This window comes from Ipomoea nil, unplaced genomic scaffold, assembly GCF_001879475.1.
Source record: "Ipomoea nil cultivar Tokyo-kokei standard unplaced genomic scaffold, Asagao_1.1 scaffold3047, whole genome shotgun sequence".
NCBI classification, from domain to species: domain Eukaryota; kingdom Viridiplantae; phylum Streptophyta; class Magnoliopsida; order Solanales; family Convolvulaceae; genus Ipomoea; species Ipomoea nil.
In genome coordinates, this window is record NW_017619475.1 from 938,077 (window position 1) to 945,546 (window position 7,470).

Consider the following 7,470-nt stretch of genomic DNA (forward strand, 5'->3'; position numbering starts at 1 on the left):
TTTCTTGTTTATTTAAATTCTCTTTTATTTTATCTTTATTCTCGATATATTCCAAACCCCCCTACCTTTAATTTGAGCACAAAAGTTAAACTAGTTACTCCTCGTGGGATCGATCCTTACTCCCGCTACTACGTTTGTAAGGTTTTAATTTGGGAGCCTACGACAGCTCACCAAATTTTGGCGCCGTTGCCGGGGAGATTTTCTAGCTTATTTTGTGTTTATTTATTTGTTCATCTGTTTTTCTCGCTAATTTGTCCCATAAAAATTAAAAAAAAAAAAACATTTTCTTTCGTTACTTTTGCATAAATGCTGCAATATATTTTCTTTTCTTTTTTTATGCCTATAACTCGATCTGCTAATAAAAAAATCTCGCCGTACTATCCGGAAATTGAAAGAACTATACGCAGGTGGAGGAAACAAGCATTGAGCAAATTGGAGTTTAGTGATCTGGCTACCGATTCTACCAATTCTGATTTAGAAGGGGAACTCATGGCTCAAAATCGGACTTTAAAAGAGCTTGGAGCTTCAAATCTAGATCAACAACCATTATGCATCACCTTCCCTGCTCTGGATGCTAATATACAATTTGAACTAAAATCTGGGTTAATTCATCTTTTGCCTTCTTTTCATGGACTTGCAGGTGAAGATCCGCACAAACACTTGAAGGAATTCCATGTGGTGTGTTCAAGTATGAAACCCACAGGGGTTACTGAAGAACAAATCAAGTTGAGAGCCTTCCCATTTTTTTGAAAGATTCAGCGAAGGATTGACTATATTATTTACCTTCCGGAAGCATCACCACATGGAATAACTTGAAGACAATGTTCCTTGAAAAATATTTCCCAGCTTCAAGGGCGGCCAACATTAGAAAGGAAATATGTGGTATACGGCAAAACAACGGAGAGTCATTGTATGAATATTGGGAGCGTTTCAAAAAGTTATGTGCAAGCTGCCCACACCATCAAATCAGTGATCAATTACTCATTCAATACTTTTATGAAGGACTTTTTCCAATGGATAGAAGCATGATTGATGCCGCAAGCGGTGGTGCTTTAGTTGACAAGACACCGGACGCTGCAAGAACTCTAATTGCAAACATGGCTGCAAATTCTCAACAGTTTGGCAATAGACTTGTCCAACCGTCTAAGCAAGTGAATGAGGTAAATATTTCTGCTCTTGAGCAACAAATTTCTGGTTTAACTACTCTTGTCCGTCAATTAGCAGTAGGCAATATGCAAACTGTAAAAGCATGTGGAATTTGCTCGGTAGTTGGACATCAAACTGATGCCTGCCCAACTCTTCAAGAAGAACCTATTGAACAAGTTAACATGGCTGGAGGTTTTCCTGGACAACCTCAAGGTAAGTATGATCCGTTCTCCAATACATATAATCCTGGATGGAGGGATCACCCAAACCTTAGTTATGGGAACTCACAAGGGAACCAGTTTGTTCAGAATCGTTCTAATTTTCAACAGTATAGACAACCATTTCCTGCAAGACAACAGCCGGTCAAAAGCTCTAGCTCAGGTATGAATCTAGAAGATATTGTTAAATCTCTTGCCACTAACACTTTGCAGTTTCAACAAGAAACACAACTATTCCAACAAGGGACAAGAGCTAGTATTCAAGAAACAAATGCTAGTATTCAAAACTTGGAAAGACAAATGGGCCAACTAGCAACTACGGTTAGTCGGTTGGAAGCACAGAGTTCTGGCAAACTACCCTCTCAAACAGTGGTTAATCCAAGAGAAAATGCAAGTGCAATTGTGTTGAGGAGTGGTAAGGAAATTGAAGGCCCTGCGATTGCTACCCCATCAGTGAACCAAGAAAAAGAGGGAACTAGCAACAATGAAAATTCTCAAGGTAAGTCTCCCAATCTTCTGAATTATGAACCAGTTCCCCCATTCCCTCAAGCTTTGTCAGAATCTATAAAAGGAACGAAAGATGAAGAGTTATATGAAACTTTCAAAAATTGTGAAGTGAATATTCCATTACTTGATGCAATAAAACAAGTTCCTAGATATGCTAAATTTTTAAAGGAATTGTGTACAACAAAAAGGACACAAAAGTCAAAAAAAGGTGAGAAAGTGCTAATGGGTAAGAATGTTTCTGCTGTGATTCAAAGCAAGCTTCCTGAAAAATGCAAGGATCCAGGTATGTTTACTATTCCTTGTATGATAGGCGATACTAAACTTGAGAAAGCCATGCTAGACTTAGGAGCATCTATTAATGTTATGCCATATTCTGTGTATGCTTCTTTAAAACTTGGACCTTTGAATGAAACTAGTGTAGTTATCCAGTTGGCTGATAGGTCTAATGCATACCCTAAGGGTGTAATTGAAGATGTATTGTTGCAGGTTAATAATTTAATCTTCCCTACTGATTTCTATGTGCTAGATATGGAAAATAATGATCATTCTGCACCTATTCTGTTAGGAAGACCATTTTTAAAAACTGCAAAAACAAAAATTGATATTCACAGTGGTACACTTACTATGGAATTTGATGGTAATGTTGTTACATTCAATATTTATGATGCTATGAAATACCCTGGGGGTGATAACTCTGCTTATTCTGTTGATATTATTGATTCATTGGTTGAAGAAGTTTTTGAATTTAATGGTGAAGATAAATTAGAAGTTGTTATTTGTGAACACCTTGAAAAAGGAAATAATGAGTTTTCTCTGAGTGCCAATTTACATGAAGTTATTGCATCATTGAATCATTGTCCTAAATTGCACCAACAAAATAATGTTTCTTATATGGCTTTACCTGTCTCTATCAAAAAATTGTTACCATCTGTCGTGCAGGCACCTATCCCTGAGTTGAAGCCTCTTCCCAACCATCTTAAATATGCTTTCTTAGGAGAAAATAAAACATTGCCAGTCATAATTTCAACTAAACTCTCTGCAATAGAAGAGGAAAAACTTGTCCAAGTGTTAAAAGAACACAAAACTGCCATTGGGTGGACAATTGCAGATATCAAAGGGATAAGTCCATCCACTTGCATGCACCGAATTCTTCTAGAGGAAGGAGCAAAACCATCTCGTCAACCACAAAGAAGGCTAAACCCGCCCATGATGGAAGTAGTCAAGGAAGAGGTCCTCAAACTCCTTGGAGCTGGGATAATCTATCCTATTTCAGATAGCAAATGGGTTAGCCCAACTCAAGTGGTTCCTAAGAAAACAGGGATTACAGTTGTCAGAAATCAAAATAATGAACTTGTCCCCACTCGTATTCAAAATGGGTGGCGAGTTTGTATAGACTATAGGAAGTTGAATGCTGTACAAGAAAAGATCACTTCCCTTTACCGTTTATTGACCAAATGCTAGAAAGGTTGGCCGGTCGCTCTTATTTTTGTTTTCTTGATGGTTATTCAGGTTATTTCCAGATTGCAATCGCTCCGGAAGACCAGGAAAAGACGACTTTTACATGTCCCTTCGGCACTTTTGCATATCGACGCATGCCGTTTGGCCTCTGTAATGCCCCGGGTACCTTTCAGAGGTGTATGGTTAGCATATTTTCTGATTATGTTGGGCATATGATTGAAGTTTTCATGGATGATTTTACAGTTTATGGCGACTCTTTTGACTCCTGCTTACATAACCTTTCACTTATTTTGAAAAGATGCATAGAGAGTAATCTTGTGTTAAATTCTGAAAAATGTCATTTTATGGTTAATCAAGGTAATGTTTTGGGGCATGTTATTTCATCTAGTGGGATTGAGGTTGATAAAGCCAAAGTTGATATTATAGAGTCTCTGCCTTATCCTACTACTGTGCGGGAGGTCCGCTCTTTTCTTGGACATGCAGGTTTTTACCGAAGGTTTATCAAAGACTTCTCGAAAATAGCACTACCTTTATGCAAATTGTTGCAGAAAGAGACATCCTTTGAGTTTGACAAAAAGTGTAAGGGAGCATTTGACGAATTGAAGGAGTTGTTGACGTCTGCGCCGATCATTCAGCCACCTAACTGGAACTACCCATTTGAGATTATGTGTGATGCAAGTGATCACGCAGTAGGGGCTGTGTTGGGCCAAAAGATCGGGAAATCATCCCATGTTGTTTATTATGCTTCTAGGACTTTAAATGATGCTCAGAAAAACTATTCTACTACAGAAAAAGAACTTTTAGCCATTGTTTTTGCTTTAGAAAAATTTAGGTCCTATTTGCTGGGCACCAAAGTTATCGTTTATTCTGACCATGCAGCTCTTCGCTACTTGATGCAAAAGCAGGAAGCCAAACCACGATTAATAAGATGGATACTCCTCTTAAATGAGTTTGATGTGGAGGTCAAAGATAAGAAGGGGTCAGAAAATCTTGTGGCCGATCATTTGAGTCGGTTGGTACACATTAAACCTGAACCTCCACTGCGAGAAACATTCCCGGATGAACACCTATTGGCTGCAACTGTAGTTTTACCTTGGTATGCTAACATAGTCAACTTTTTGGTTGCTAACAAATTTCCTTTTGATTCCTCTAAGGCACAGAAAAATAAAATCAGGAGTAATGCCAAGTACTATGTATGGGATGAACCGTACCTTTGGAAACATTGTGCTGACCAAGTGGTAAGGCGGTGTGTACCTGATGATGAAATTGCTTCAATCCTTACCTTTTGTCATTCTTACGCTTGTGGAGGCCACTTTGGTGCTAAGAGAACATCAAGGAAGGTGTTGGAGTCTGGGTTTTATTGGCCAACTTTGTTTAAACATTCATACTCATTTTGCAAGTGTTGTGATGCTTGTCAAAAGTCAGGTAATTTATCCCGGAGAAATGAAATGCCACAAACTCCGGTCCTATTTTGTAATCGCACCATCGAAGCTTTGCTTAAAAAGTATCATGTCACCCATAAGGTGTCAACTGCCTACCACCCGCAGACTAACGGGCAAGCAGAGGTATCCAACCGAGAGGTAAAGTCAATCCTTGAGAAAACAGTCAACCCAAACAGAAAGGATTGGAGTTTGCGATTAGATGATGCATTGTGGGCGTACAGAACTGCATACAAAACACCTATTGGTATGTCCCCTTATCGCATTGTGTTTAGGAAAGCTTGTCACCTCCCCGTTGAGTTGGAACACAAAGCTTATTGGGCTGTCAAGAGCTTTAACATGAACATTGATGAAAGTGGCCTACACCGGAAGTTGCAACTTTCTGAGTTGGAGGAGATTCGCAATGAAGCCTACGAGAATTCAAGAATCTACAAAGAAAAGACAAAAGCATTTCATGACAAGATGCTTTTGAGAAAGGAATTTTCAATTGGACAAAAGGTCCTACTCTTCCAGTCACGTCTTCGGCTATTCCCAGGTAAGTTACGTTCTCGATGGGTTGGTCCATTTATTATCACTAATATTTTTCCTCATGGTGCGATAGAGATTCAAAGTTTACAGACTTCTAAGATATTCAAGGTGAATGGCTATCGGCTTAAACCCTACCATGAAGGGGCTCAAGTTGATTATATTGCCGACATACTTCTTGAAGATCCCAGCTACTTTGAATAATATGCACAATTAGAAGGGGAGTTTGTTCTATTTTTTTTTTAAACGTTATTTTTCATTTAATAATCCTTTTCTGCATGTTTTTATTCAACATTGGGGACAATGTTGGTAATAAGTGTGGGGGAGGAGATTTAGTTTTAGTTTTATTATTTGTTTGCTTAATTTAGTTTTATTATTTGTTTGCTTATGTCACGATTTTTGTCAAAATTTTTCACAAATTTTCATAAATATTTTACTAGTATTTTATGCAAAATGAGTATTACATTGAAAAAAAAATTTATATATATTTTTTTCCCTTCTTGGAATTCATGACATGATTGAATAAATAGTTTGGCAAGTTGTGATTAGTTTGTTAGCATTTCCTGTTCGATGTGTAGTGGCTAGATTAAGTAAGCAATAAACATGTGAGTGTTTTGAGCCATTGACTGACACTTCGGTCTTATTTTCTTTCTATTGTGTGATTTCTTCCATAATTTTGTTTCTCTAGAACTTGCCTTGATTCTCTTTTAAAGCTAATTAGACCATGCATGATTCAAGTGTGATTAAGGCCATTATTTGATCTTGAGCCTCACTAGCCAAATAACCGGTTTGTCCTATGATTTATTTCCCTTTGTTAACCACTTTGAGCTTTATGGCCATTCCTTTCTTTATTTTGGACCACATTACAAGCCTTTTATATCTAAAATAATGCCTTCACCCAGCTGAATAACTAGTGGAGCAAATTTTGGATTATTTTTGTAATCTACGTGAGGTTGGGAAGGATAAGTGTGGGGGAGATCACTTACTCTTATTAATATGATTGAGAGTGAGGTGAGTTGTATCTTCGTTGCCAATATGTCGTTAGTCTTCTATGAAAAAAAAGAAAAGAGGAAGCAGTTCACGATTCAAAAAAAAAAAAAAAAAGCATGAAAAATTGGAAAAAAATGAAATGGAAAAATGAAGAATATACGTTTGAAAAAGAAGAATATTGCTGAAAATTTATGAGAAAATGAAAAAGAATCAGCAATTGATTTTGAGTTGAAGTTACTTATAAATAAATGAAGTAAGGGGAAATTCTGGTAATACTGAGGAAGCATTCTGTACCTCAATGGGATGTGTTTTTTTGATTGGAAATTGAGGGTGTTGGATTACTTGTATTTATTTGTTCCTCTAGTTTGAAGCTTTTGTTTAAGCTAATTTCCTAAAAATTCCCTACCTTAACCCTAGCCCCATTACAACCTGTGAAAAGTCCTTATGATTTGTGTCATGCATGACTCTTGTAGTGGTGATTGAGAAGATATGCAAGCCTATGGTAGATCAATTTTATAGGAATGAACTTGAGTGAAATTTATACCCATCAAACACTTGAGTGATGAGTGATATTCATGTGAGGGCTTACTTATTTAGTTTTCTCCATTTTCAAACAGGGTGCTAACTTATTAATTGCAGGGTGCTTCAGATTGTTGTTCATGATATGTTATGAGTTTTGGGAATTTCATTTCTATTTACTTCGCAAATAATATTTTTGCTTGGGGACAAGCAAACGTTTTAGTGTGGGGGAATTTGATAAGCATATTTTACATTCATATTTTAGGTACATTTTTATAATAATTTTGCATTAGTTATTTAATATTATATAATAATTAGTTCTTTTTATAATATATATATATATTATATAAGAATACATTCTAATACACATATATATTACGTACTAGTGAATATGTATATGCATTATAAATTTAATAAATTAAGTAAATTTAATCTACTTAGCATGCATGCAAACAAATTAAAACTTTACTTTATATTTTTGTTTCTCTTCCTTGCAGTACACTTGGCGCAGCAGCATTAGCGAGAAAAATATATTCTCAAAACAACAATTGAACAGCAGCAGAAAGCCTTCGTGCAGTGGACCAATTCTTGCGACAAGAACGAGCGCAACGGAACTTCATCGGCGCAATAATAGGAATTCAACGGTGAAAATTGATTTGTAAATAATT

General features: G+C 36.7%; 1 pseudogene; it reads left to right on the forward strand.

Moving 5' to 3' along the window:
• Window positions 1-594: 594 nt before the first annotated feature.
• Window positions 595-5,497, forward strand: LOC109163854 (annotated as a pseudogene).
• The last annotated feature ends 1,973 nt before the right edge of the window (window positions 5,498-7,470 follow it).